This window comes from Aquila chrysaetos, chromosome 8, assembly GCF_900496995.4.
Source record: "Aquila chrysaetos chrysaetos chromosome 8, bAquChr1.4, whole genome shotgun sequence".
NCBI lineage: Eukaryota > Metazoa > Chordata > Aves > Accipitriformes > Accipitridae > Aquila > Aquila chrysaetos.
The window spans coordinates 38,334,772-38,348,381 of NC_044011.1; the positions used below are offsets into that span (position 1 = coordinate 38,334,772).

Genomic DNA, 13,610 nt, shown 5'->3' on the forward strand with positions numbered 1-13,610 from the left:
TTTGCTTCCAACATTGGCTGCAGCTAACAACTTTGGAGAAGCATTAAATCCTGAAGCAATTAAATGTATCAGCAAAGTGGTTTGTTTTTTTTTTCCTTTTGTAAGATACTTTGCCAGCTGTTGTTTATGGAAAAAAAATCTAAATCCTTTTTATGAGAACTGTTTTTAGGTTTCTTTGTGTTTGGGGCTGATTTATACATTATGCATTAGCATGGGAAGGCAAAATATTTATTTACCATCATGAATATTTAGAGGAAGAGTACGTGGGAATCAGTGAAAAGTGTATATGGATAGTTTAGCCAGAGATCCAGAAGAACATTACCAGTATTAGAAATGGTACAACAATTAAATTGTAAGGGAACCATAAGACAATAAAATGGCCTTAAAATCACTTCTTCAGTTGCAGTTAAGAAGAGTATATTTAAACCAAGTAGGTATGTTCGTGCAACAGCTGACACCTGAAGAAGGCAACCTGCTTCAGTGACGTACTGAAACACCTCCGGGAGGTCAAGCTTTGTGTGGGACATGGGTTACTGTGGTTATTCCCTCTGTGCTGCCAGCTCCGTGGTGGTAGAAGTGTCAGTGCTGGAGCCGGAGTGACTCCTCTCCTCCTAGTCCGCATGTGCTGGGCAGGACCACTGAGCCTTGCCTGCATTGCACCCCATTGTAGGAGGTTTTTAGCTGTGGAGCATGCAGAGATTGCTCTGAAGCTGTTTTTCTGGGAAGGAATATGGAGGGAGCAGAAAAGCCATGGTGAGATCAGAGTTCACCTTCTCCTGCCTACGTCTGGGTCACCCCTCTGCCTCCATGGCCTTGTGCTCCTCGCTGGGCTCCATGGGTTAGTGCACGAAGACATCAAAAGTCCCAACTCTTTCCTGGATTATCAGGACTAACAGCAGTTTGGCAATTCCTCTGTTGCTGGAGGAGCTGGTTTCATGGACCCTAAAGAAAAAAGGGAAATGTCGACTGTTTTGTAACTGGGTTGACTGTGTTTGGAAGAAACTGAGCAGGAGTGAGTTTTCTTTGCTTAAGTTTGCTGAATGATACTTTCTGAGATACTTCTTTTATAAAGCACTGTTCTGAGAAATACATGGTTCTTTATGCCATTCCCTTTTCTTTTTGCTTGCAATGAAAGAATTTTGATTAGAGCTCTTGGTAAGCAGCATGTCATTGTTTTGTATGAGGCATGCCATAGGAATAATGCTGCTATAGAAGGAGGCCCCAGACTTGCAGAAGTTAATTACATTGCTTGCTGATTGTGAAAAATTACCACCAAATGATAGTTTATGAGAGCTGGGCTATCTTAGGAACAAATGGTGTAAGTGGGTTGGAGCATTGCGAAAAATAAACAATGCAGGGGAAAATAAGTCCTTATGGTTCGGAACATCAGCTTCGAAATAATGGTCGTTGAGAAGTGACTTTTCCCTGGGAGCAGGTCTGTCGCCGCTCTGGCAAGCAGCTGGTATCAGCTGGCAGAGCAGGCAGCTGGATGCCTGCAGCCAGCCCCATGGCGAGGCGCTGGGGCCACATTGGCAGCAGATGCTGAAGCAGGCAGCTTTGCTGAGCTTGCAAGGGATGGGGACTCAACCAGTGTATGGAGCCTGTTGTTTCCCAGTGAGATGAGTCATGCATGGCTAGTTACTGGAGCTCACCTGATGCTGTCATCTAAACAGGCTCAGCAACTTGGATTTTAGTTCCTGGCCCTTAAAATGCCAAGAGATATACAGCACTGCAACAAACCTGTAAAAACTCTCTAGAGTTCCTGGAAGTTTTGCCCTGGATTTCAAAGGAGATAGTATTTCACCTGAAACCGGTGGTTGTTTGCAAAGGTCACGTTAGCGTTGGGAAAGCACTTGCAGGGAGGAGCAAGCGTGGGAATTCCTCCTCCTTGGTAGGCATGAGTGTGCACCCTGACTTAGGAGCCTTGCCACACGTTGGGAGGCAATGGCATGCCTTCTTGAGCTGGAGCTAACTGGGAAAACTTGGTGGAGGGAGAAGAGTCCAAAACACTATCTGCTGTTAAAATGGAGCTGAATAAATTCACAGGCACTTGTGATAGCAAGCAACAGGCTCAACTCAAGACTTCCTGGGTACCTTGTGCTCCAAAGGCCACATGTTTCATCACAGACTAAAGTTTGCAAAGTTTCATTGTTTAAAAAAAAACAATGGTGTTTCTCCACAGATGCCCAGAAAACAAACAAACAAAACCAGACCCTCAGGACTTGACTGGAAATTATAACATGAGTTTGAATGAAATACAACTACCGGCAAGCAAACCAAGCTATGAAACCTGTGAGCAATGTTTCAAGATGATGTGTATTAAATAGATAAGTTGCAAACCTTCCCAAACAGAATTGCTGTGGAAATGAGGGCTGACCCTTAGCAGTTGCAGGATAACACCATGTTCCGTTCCCTGGAAATGCTGCAGGAACACACTCAGTAAACAGCGATAAATAAAGGATCACAAAGATTAAGATTTTTCAAGGTTTTGCAGCTCTGCTGGAGCCCTAGCACCAAAAAGGCGTGGTTGCTCTGGAGGGTCAGGTCAGTATATTTGCAGAGGGGAGGAGGTGAGAGCAAAGGAGATGTGTGTGCCCCTTTGGCAGAGCGGTTGCATGGGGCAGACTCTCACGGGCTGCCCAGTGTACGTGAGGTGGCCGCTGAAGATGTCCCTGTTGTGTTTGGTGGTGCTTGGCCATTTCATTTTATTTCATTTCCAGGCAGGTTGCATGAGGTGGCTGCTTGTTGGCCATTTTATCTCTGTGACTTTGCTTGTCCTGTTCTCATACTGAATAATGATAAAAATACTTGCAGAGCTGCACTTGCTCTAGTCAGAGAACATGGGGGAGAAAACAAAGAAAAACCACCTTGGGCTTTTTGCCCCAGTGGAAAACAGAGGGTGTTTTTCAATTCTTTGAGGAGGACTCAAGTGAATTGTGTCTGGTCAGCAGGAAGCACATGACCAAAAGTGGCAAGCCCAGAATCCAGAAAGGTTCATGATTGTGCCTCCAGAAAGTGTTACTCAACCCACAGCATGTCCTGAAATAGTAATGTTTTGATAATGTTTTGGGGGTAACTAAGCTGGAACATGTGTATAACTATTAAAATCGTGAATGCTGAAAAAGGGAATCCATGCTAAGCTCAAAAACATGGACTCATCATTTAATTTGAATAAATGTTACCATTGTAATTTGTTTTTGTTGCATTGTGCTATAGGCTTTTTGGCAGGGATTTCATGGAAGATGAGAAAACAGCAGTCCACTTAGTAAGATGGTTCCCTCAAGCCTTTTTGAGACTATTCTCTTACTTTTGCCAAAGTGTATGTGATGCATTCTTCAAAAATCTATTTTGGGCTTTCCAGCCTCCCAGTGGAAACTGCTCTGGAGGGTGAACGCAACGTGGGACAAACCAGATCTGCACATCTCCCTGCGAAGGGTGATTAACCGTTCGTCAGGCTGCTGTGGGACAGTCTCTACTGCCAACACTGTTGTATCATGCCGGGACATTGCTCTCGCAGCTGAGCCCAGGCTCCGGTGGGACAGGACAGCAGCCAAGCCAGGCAGGTGTTGCCAGGGTGTCCCTGTTGGTGTTTGCACGTTGTCCCCGGTCTTCCCACGCAGGTCCTTTTGTTTGGGTCCCTTGAGAGCCGGCGACAGAGAAGAAATGCCTCAGGGATGCTGGGGCTGATGTGGGTGTCAGCACAGCGGTTGGGGCCACTCACCCTGGCCCTGGCTGGCAGCGTCCCCAAGCTGGGACACCCCAGTCTTGCCCTGCGTGTGCAGCATCGTCCCCTGGTCCAGTCCCTCACTGAGGGGTCCCCAGTCGCCCCCTCTTCTGTCTGATTTTTCCCATGCTGGTCTCGTAGAAGCCATTCTCACCCCTGGAGGGGGAGCGTTTGCAGTTTGTGGTCAAACAACAGTGTGCAGTTAATTGCAAAGTAATTAGTACATTGGGGCAACAGTGAGCGTCATTTCACCTGGCTGCTGCAAAGAGCAAGGCTCAGATGTCCCTGGTCCCCATCTGTTTACCGTGCCTGTGGCATGGAGTTGTCCCAGGGTGTTGGAGATTTGCCTCTGAAAACCAGGTTGAAGAGCTGCAGGTTAAATCCAGCAAGAAAGGATTTGCCCCATCTACTCAGCTAGTTCCTGCAGTTCAAGGAAAAAAAAGTAGAAGTTCTGGCCATTTGTGCTTCAGTGGGCACAATTTGTATGATCTACAGTAAAGTCGTAATTAGATGGGGTAGTCTTTGAAATTAGGGCTGAGCTAAACACTCCCAACGTTTTCTTACTTTTACACGTGGATACCAAACCCAGACAAAATCATTTCACATCTCTGAGCACACAGAATCGGTTTATAGCCCTTATGTAAGGGTGTGCCATAAATGCCCTGGACGGGGAGAGGATGATTAAAAATACAGAATCCTTTAATAGAGGGAATTTCCCAATTTCTTTGAGGGAAATAAAACCACAAGGGCATTCCCTTTGCTTGAATTTTAAATTAACCCAAAGTTTAATTTGTTGCATTCATTTTGGTTCATCAGCTAGGCGAGGGTGAACTCGGGTGGAGATACATCAGAAAATTAAGCTTTACCCCTTAGAAAAAACCGCAAAGCCTTACAGCTGCCATTACACAAGAATTACAAGGTTGGTTAAGAGGAGAGAGGGAAAAAAGGAGATTTTTTTAAAGCCGGTAGATTTGTTCTTTTTGTTTGCTTTCAGGTTTAGGAAACATTTTCAAGGTCTTTTCTGCAAACATGAGGACTCAGGAATGCTTTTTGCTTGTTTGGTTGTTTTTGTGGTTTTGGTTTTTTAACTTCCTTGTGATGAAAATGGGTACAATCCTCCAGTTCTGTGAGGTGGCACAGAGCAGAGGCTGCCAGGCTGTCCCGTAGGGCAGGCTGGCACGTGGCTCCTGCTGCTGCGTGGGATGAGAGGCAGGGATGAGGATGGGCCTCGGCACTTGGCTGAAGGGAGCTGGGACCATGTGTCCCCTGAAGAGCCATACCAAGCTGTTTAAAAGCTGTTGGAGGTTAGCACCCAGTTGGTTTCGGGGCCGGCTGCCTGTGGGTTTTCCGTTCAGTGGGGGGAGTCTCTTAAGTGCTGACGGCTTTTATTCTGCAGAGGTGAAGGAGCTGCGTTAGCTGCTCAGCTGCCGTGCCTGTCGGGCGACATGAGGAGTGCAGGGAGCTGAATGGCACCTGGGTCTCCTCTAGGCATTTATTTTCTCCCGGTTCTCCCAAATTTTGGTGTTAGGGGTACTGTGCACTCAGCAGAGGATGCTGGGTTCTGGTGCTGAGAGCCACAGGCATATGCAAGTGATAGGAGTGGTTTCCATGGTAACCTTTCAGGAGCATGACATCACCAGCATTGTCACATTTAAGCTTTTCAAGGCTTTTTGGATTTCAGGGATTACATAACTTTGGAGGGGTTAGGCTGGGACTTGGATCTAATCAGTATTCAGGGTCTTAGTTGAATTAAATTTAAAAAAAAAAAAAAAAGCCAATCCAAAAGCAGCCGGGTTCGGCGGTTGCGGCGCAAGGGCAGCTCCCGGCCCGGGTCGAGCAATGGGAGAGACGTGCCCTGCGAGGGCATAGCTTCGGTGGCCCGTGCGCCAGCCTGCCTCCCTGGTGTGGATTCGTGACAGCACGGGGACACCGGCGACGGAGGCTTTGCTCCCCTCCTCTTCCTGGGAAGCCCGCGCCTGGCTGGTTGTCACCCCCTTGCAGCCAGGCACACCTTTGGCTGCTGCTGAGTCTCGGGGGGCACAGGAAAGGAGCAGGGGTTGTCTGTGGGAGTTAGAGGCAAAGGAGCACGTTTGTTTGGAGAAAAGGGGTTGGACAAGCTTCGTGCTGTCCCTAAGGTGGTGAAGATCTCTTATGGAGAGCCTTCTGGGGTCAAGACACTAGATTAGCCCTAATTCAGCCGTGCCGGGGGTCAGGAAGTGATTTGGATTTACGTGCGTGCTTGTGTAGGTGTGTATGTAGGCATTGCTGCGGTCCACTCCTCCAAAGTGATGTGTTAGCACTTCCAAGCAGTGTGCGTGCTCTCACTGCAGCCACAAACGGCGGCAAATGAGTCTCTAAAATGTTCCCATTGGGGCTGGGCACATCCTATTTTGACCGTGGTGTAGATGTGCAATGAACCCGGTTGGGTCCTGCTTGCTTGAAGTGCAAGCTTCAAGGCTTTCTGGTCAACTTGGACAGGATCTGCAAATACGCAAGCCTTACGCAAGCTGGAGCCATGCTGGGCTGTGGGCAGCTGTGCTGGGGGCAGAGAGAACTGCTGGCACCGCGTGGGCTGGGCTGTGCTCTGGGAGCTGCGTCAGTCAGCCAGTCACACAAATTGCAGTAACGGGAGCACTTTAAATAGCTCTCTTGAAAACAATTCCATGAATTCATCCTGCTGCCTGGTAGGTGCTCTGCACAGTTTTGTGGACAGCTTTTGATTTAAGTCTTCCGACAGAAGGAAATGTTTCAATAAGAAGAAAAAGCAAGAAGTTTGATGTAGTCCCTTTTCCCTCTGGTCAGCATCTGTGCCAGCATCCCTAAAACAGGTACCCAGATGGCTGGTACCCAGCTATGTCTCCTAACGATTTTTGTAACAGTGTTTCCGTGCGATTGGCTCTTAATTTTTACATTTCTCCTGCTGGAAAATGCTGTGCAGGGCAGACAGCAGCATTCAGTATTTCCCAGCTGCCAATTTACTCCTAAATCTGTTTTCTGAGTCAGTATAAGTGAAAAACCTGAGTTAAAAAGGTATTAGCAACAACATTAGTGTTTCTCATCTTTTAAAGAGTTATTCTTACCTAATTTGTGCTTTTGATCAAACAAAGTGATGAGTCTACAGAAAACACCCACCTTTTCAAGTAATTGTGTAGCCGGCTGTCAGAGACTATTCTGCAAGTGATGGCGTGGCTGATGTGTGCAGCTGTTTGGGGAAGAGCAGGAAGAATGAGCACATTCTCCATGCATCTCACCAAAAACCTAGCCTAGGAGAACACTTGAACATTAAGGATTTTAACAGGGCTTCAGCACATGCTTGAGTAATTTCCAAGGCTGGAGATGCTTCAAATTGCTGTCGAGGTGAGGGTGGGAATTTAATGCTTTTGAGCGGAAAAGCTGGTGTGTTTGCCTGCTTGCTTTTCAACCCTTGTGTTGCCTTCAGTTAATGATCTGAATACTTTAAGAACCCTTTCTAGTGTGGCTGTCAGGGGGGAAAAGGAGCTGATCATCCTTGCCTCTGCCTTCTGGTATAGATGACATGCCTTACGCAGTGTGTGTGACTGGCACGTTTCCAGTGCCCGACCCCTCCTGCTCCCCAGCTCCTCTTCTCTAGTACATACTTGGTATTTACTTTTTCACCCAGTTTATGCATGAGCAGCTCCACTGTTCCTGTCATCTCAGAGTCTTCTTCAGCACTGACATGGGTTTGTGAAAGCAGGACCTTAACCTTCAGCATCTAAAGTGCTACATAGGCATGAAAAATAAACAAGCCAATTTTCAGATGGACTGGGCACTCGGTCAGCTTCTGGGTGCTTAGCACCGAGGGGACTGTGGTGCCTAACCAGGGTTTTTGAAACCTAGTGTTATTTACCGTTTTTTTCACCATTCATGCTAAGCTATGGGCAGTCAAAACTTGCACCCCCAGATACTCAGCACTGCAAGTGAAATGAAGGTTTCTTTTTCCCACCTATGTGAAGCAATGGAACCGTGTCCAGCCATGTGGTGACGGTGATTTTGCTGTCCTGAGAGGTACCAGGTGAAGGCAGGGAAGTGATTTTCACATGTGGGGAGGGGTCTGGGTGGTAGAGTCCTTACTTCTTACAGAATAAGGGGGTTTGTGCTTTCTACGTTACTTCTCTTGACAGGCTTTCCTGTCCGCCTGTGCCTCCATGTGATTCCTTCTGTCCTGACAGTGGCTGGGAGAGCACTAAGAGCACTAATGAAGGACTCGGTTCATCTTGTTCTGCAATTTCCGAATTGGATGACAGCTGGCTGCTGAGCCAAGGTTTTTTTTGCTCGGAGCAAAAGAAAAGCCTTCATCTTGTTTCTAGCTTTCTGTAATACTTCTTAGTAGTTGTTTGTATTCACCGTTCTGCCAATTTTTTTCATATATGTGTACTTAAGGAAAATGCACTGTGGTTTTCTGTTAAATGCAACTTAATTTTTCTGAGACATTCAAGACTGAAAGCATCTTGCGGGAGATTTTGAAATAATGTAATAACATTCAGTGAGACGATAAACCCTATAGGTAATGCAGAGAAAGTCTTGAAAGATGCTGGATTTGTTTTTAAACACAGTATAAGTGCTCCAAACTTGGGGTTCATGATTCAGCATTCTTGATGTTAATGATTCACAGCAATGAATGACAAGTTAGTACTAGGTTTCTGTGGAACAAAAGATTGCCTGGGTCTGAAACGAGTGACTTATCTTGCAATCTGACTGAGGGGAGGTACAGCATGAAAATGAGGGGAAAAACTGAAATCCAGTGTAAACCAGTACGTTGAATCCTCTGCAGTGGCTGGAAGGTTTTCTTGGGAGTAATACACAGCTGATAGCCCTCAGCTGGCATGGCTAAAAGCTTCCTGGGGAGGAAGGCAGCGAAATCCAGCCGCAGCCACGGAAAAGTGATGTGGTGATCCACTTTCTGCATGGTGTGGGATGTGCTTCAGCGCGTGCAGCCTGTGTGCGGGGCTGCACAAGGCTTGACCGCCGCGAGCCCCGCGGTGTGAAGGAAACCTCCCCTGCCTTCTTCAGAGGGGCACTCGGCTGTCCAGGCTGTGTGCGTTTGCTCCGCGGTCACTGGCTTGCCAGGCACGTTTGAGAGGGCTGTGGCAGGGAGCTCCCCTGCCCGGCTGCCCTGGCACAGCAGGCAGTCCCCAGGCACCAGCGGTTCTCTGGTCCCAGACTCTGCCGTGGGAGCTGGGCACCCAACCCCATCCCATTCTGGAGGCTTTCATTGCACCTCTGCGTGAGACTGCTCGAAAGAGGCGTTCGGGAGCTCTCTGCTAATTTATGCTTCTCTTTATGCCGCACCTAAGCAGCTTCTAAGGGTCTCTGCTAGTGTTTGACAGCTGCCCAGCTCCCCAGAGGAGGCATAGCTGTTGCCAGCAGAAAGCAAACAGCGCGTGTCAGTCTGTCTTGCAGTCTGTGGATACGTTTGCTCATGCTTTTGCAGCCACGCTCTGGAACAATACCGATAGCGACTGGGCCAGTTGTGTGATTTCCTGATGATGCTCAGGGAGAAGTCGCTTTCTGCCCAAACCCTGGTTCTGATTTCACTCTTCTCTTAGTTTTTGGTGGAAGGTATTTGCTAAGATCACCTACATCTCAGTATCTCTGCACCAGGTGCGTGACAGTCTCTTGGTATCGTTGTGCAACTTGAGCGGAACTGCTAGCTTGGCTGGAGAGAGTAGGATGTTAAAGACCTCTCCTGATGTGGTTTCTTCCAGCTGGATCCATAAGCTCTTCTGTCTGGACCTGAGCTGGGCAGGTGTGTTGGGGCCAGCTCTGCCTCTGAGCCATGGAGCTGGGGCCAGTGCCCGCCAGGGCTTCTGGCAGCTGGAAGGGTTGGATGTTTCTCCTGCCCTACGTATTTTGGGTTTTTTCAACAGGAGACAGCATAGAAAGCCCTAGCAAAGCAAGCTGCTTTGTTTATATGCTTTTTGTGTTCTCAAACCATCAGCTGCACGGAGGGATGCGGCTGTGGTCTGCATGCTGGATTGTGGCTGTCCAGCAAAACCCGTCAGTAAACGTGAAACCTGGCAGGGATGTCCCTTTTCCTGTAGTGGGAGTTTGGCCAAGCTTCTTGCCTTGCAGAGATGGGCCCTGGGACTAAACAAAACATTGGTATTCACTGAACCGGAGCATTTTTATCCATGCAAAATGGGTTGGATACCTACTTTGCATTTCCCCACTGATGTGAGTCAGAAGTGAGCTGAGGGGGATGCACCCTGATGGTTGCTTCTCCCATCAGCATTCACTAGAGTGCCGTGTCCTCCCACTGACTCGCCGTGATGGACGGGCTTTCAGCATACCTTGGCTTCCCCCGCTGCTGTCTTCACCATAGGAGGGAAGGGAAAGGCCTCCGGGTGTGAGGCTGTTTGTCTCGTATGTCGTGCGTTGCGCTCCTCCTCCTCCCTACCATTGCAAAACCTTTGCGGAGACCTTGCTGAGCGCTCTTCGGATGCAGATCCCACTCACCACGGCTCCCCACCCCACATTGCCGTCATCTTTCAGATGCTTTCTCAGAGCCCTCATGCTTTGCTGCAGTTCTCTTCCTCCCGGCAGTGCCCATCTCTGGACTGGTCCTCCTCTCGCCTCTAGCCGTGGCCTCTGGCGTGGTGGGTGTATCCGATCTCTCTTGCATTGCCGTGCTGGTGTCCCTGCAGGCATGTGAAAACCTATTCAGAGAGGCTGTCGTTGAGCGTGGTCCCTCTGTTTCCTGGACTGTTGTGTTTGTTGATGCTTTTAATTATGATTTATTATAATGTTAGCTTTTGAGGGATGTGTCATAAACAGCTTGGTTTAAAGAGAGTTGTTACCAAAATGACTGGGGTAATAAGTACAAAAACATTTGTCCTTTGTCAAAGAGGAATGAAGGGTAGCATTGCAGCTTTGTGGGTTTATGGAGTGTTACCTGAGGGAAGGCAGCTTTTAAGCATTTTTTTAATTATTTTTTTTTTTTTTTTTAGCAAAGCACATTTATTTGTGTACGTCAAAAGATGTATCATCTGGAAGAAGAGTGTCGTACCTAAAATGATTCATAAACCAGATGGCATTTTACTGCCTATGGAGAGTTAATCTCCTAATCTGTCTTTTACCTGTAATTGTGTATGAAAGACAACTGTTACTTTAAGGAAAAATGGTTAAATCCCCTTCCCCCCCCCCCCCCCCCTTTTAGTTAACTAATATCATTAGAGTTCACATATAAAGTTTTGATTTACTAACCAAGAAATTCCCGTAACTGCCTCCAACACCCCTGTTTAGAAAGTTGTCCATGCAGGTAACAAAAAGGCTGCAACCTTACTTTTCTCCAATAAAAGATTATGGTTACAGAAGATCAGGCTGAAAAACTTCTACTTTTTTAAGGAGTGAAAAATGTTGCAATTGAGTAATTGCATCCGCCTTGGTTTGAACAGGTATTTTCACCAATACAGGCGTCAGTTTCCACCTTTCAAGGCCACCCCTTTAGGAGCCAGTGTCACCCTGTCATCCCGTGCCAGCATCCTCCCGTGGGCTGGAGAGCTGCCAGCGTTGGGAGCAGGTCCCAGCGGGGCTGGCGGCTCTGTGTGCTGCCTTGCGTCCTGCCTGCTTGCCTGTCTTCTGCTTTATAGCACTACAGACCCTGGTAAAACCAGAGCACTTGAATCAGTCTGGTTTGGTCCTGTCTGGCCTTTTCCCGCCAACGGAGCTGTAGTGCAAGATGCGGTCAGGATCTCTTTTTTTGTTATTTGGTTTCAGGGGCTGTTGGGGGTGAGGGAGGGAGTTGAAAATAGTTTCTTCTCTTGCAAAGAAGCTGGAGTAGAAGATGGACAGGAGCCACGTTAGTGGACCCTAAGCCTGAAGCAAGTGACCTCTCTGCAGTCTCTGCAAGAGACTGATGGCAAGTACTTGCTTATCCTGCCAGGACAGGGTGGGCCGGTCCTGTAGTGTTGTACAGAGCTTTTCTCTCAAACTGCCCTGAACTTCAGTGGGTGGGCGATGCCAGAAATCTGTGCTTCGGTATGGCTCACTTACAGCTTTTATCTGATCTTCTGCTTTGTTCCTATAGTCTGTCTGCTTGCCTCTACTGACATCAGCAACAGTTTTTCACCTCTGACAGGAACATAAGAAGGAGTAGCTCAGGAAAGAGCCAGATTGATTTTATTACGGCCTGGACATCCTCAATATTGTCTGGTCTCTGGTGATTTCCCAATCCTCATGATTTTGTTAGTGATGGAGCAGAGAGAAGACAGTTCTGCTTTGAGACATGGTCTGAGCTAGTTCTTCTGGCATGCAGACATCAGTCTTGGTTTTATGTGTAAGCTGAACAAGTTGGATAGCCAGAAGGAGTAAATGGCCAATCCACAGTGTTGGTCTTTGGGCCAGTGTCCATGTCACCAAGCTTTGGGTGGTTCTGGAGGGCGATTCACCTCACCTGTTCTCTTTCCACTGAATGGAGAGCAGGGTCACTGTGCCTTCGTGAAGTGGATGTTGTTGGATAAAATGCAGCTTGAGGTCTTGAGGACCTATGAAGTAGGTGGCTTTTTACAGGAGGGGGAAAGGATGAGAGGGCAAAGGCAGAGAAATCACAGTTGAGCAGCCGTGGTGTTAGGTCTTGGTGCCATTGACTCAGAGTTAGCATTCTTCCGTGGACGCAAGCAACATGTGTGGTCAGAGTGGCTCCAGCTGGGCAGTGAGGCTGGGTGTCTTGCTTTGCTGTCCAGAAAGCAGGGTGAGGTCTGGAAGGCAGCTCCTCAGAATGCACCATGTGCTGCTTCTGTGCTCTTCTCAGAGCTGGGGCTGGGACTGGGACTGGGACTGTCCCCATCACAATGCTGTTGTCATGGTGAGCAGGTAAGGGGAGCGTACCACAGACAAGACTGTCTGCCTGCTGCTAGCACGCTGGTCATCCAAAGGTGATGTAAGGTGAATTTATGCCATTTCTAAGCTCTGTGGTAAAACAGAAAGGGAGTAAATGGATCCAACTGGTAGGATCTGCACTGCCCAGCTGTGTGGCCCTAAAATTTTAGCCTCCTGCAGAAGCAGGCAAGCTGGAAACAGTTTACTAGAGGAGTTCATCAAGTTTTGGGTCTTGCGAATGGTCTTTTTTCATGGATTTGTTAGTGGCTTTTGTACAAAAGTCAGAAGGCACGCAGTTGGGAGGTGTCATGAACTCGGAGGAAGACTGGGCTATCATAAGGATGAGCACAACAGTCTTAGCTCTGAGATGAGATTCAAAGCACAGCTTCTACGTGGAGGGAAGCGAGTGCTTGAGCTGTGTTACCTGAAGCATTTCCCGCAGAGGTCAGAAAGTGTTTGTGCTCCAGCCCACAGCTCTAGTGAGACCTCATTAAGACTACTCTCTGCAATGGTGTCATCACACTACAAAAGAATAATTCAGACTGGAGCAGGTAAGTAGGGAAAGTACTGGGATCATCAGGGGACTGTGAAGACTCAAAATGAGAAAACAATACCTTGGTCTTGTTTGGTTCAGCTTGGTAAAATAAGTGCTATTTTTAAATATGCAGGGTTAAACACTAAACTGGTGGACAGGGTTGGCACAAGAACCAGCAATAAATAAATAAAGGCTGGAAACCAGAAATTTCTAGCCACAAGGTGGGCGTTCTGGAAGAGCTTCCCAGAAAGAGTGGTGAGGGAAAACCAGACCAGTCCCAAACCGGGACCAGTGTGGTCCCAGCTCAGATCCAGTGATGTGCAGGAAGGCTCTGCAGGAGTGTCCTCAGACAATACTAAAGAATGATGTTTGTATAGTTACCTAGAGGCTAGAGCCCCAGTGTTTAGCAGCCTGCACGGATGCATGGCTAGAAGAGTCCCTGCCTCGAAAGCTGAGGGGTCTCAACGACCGTATGGATTTTCTGTCGTGTTGTGCGTCGGAGCTGTATGGCAT

General features: G+C 47.9%; 1 protein-coding gene across 2 annotated transcripts in view; it reads left to right on the forward strand.

The window, feature by feature from the left end:
• SLC24A3 (solute carrier family 24 member 3) overlaps positions 1 to 13,610 on the forward strand; it is a 187,332-nt gene that overhangs the window by 53,530 nt on the left and 120,192 nt on the right. The window lies entirely within an intron of this gene.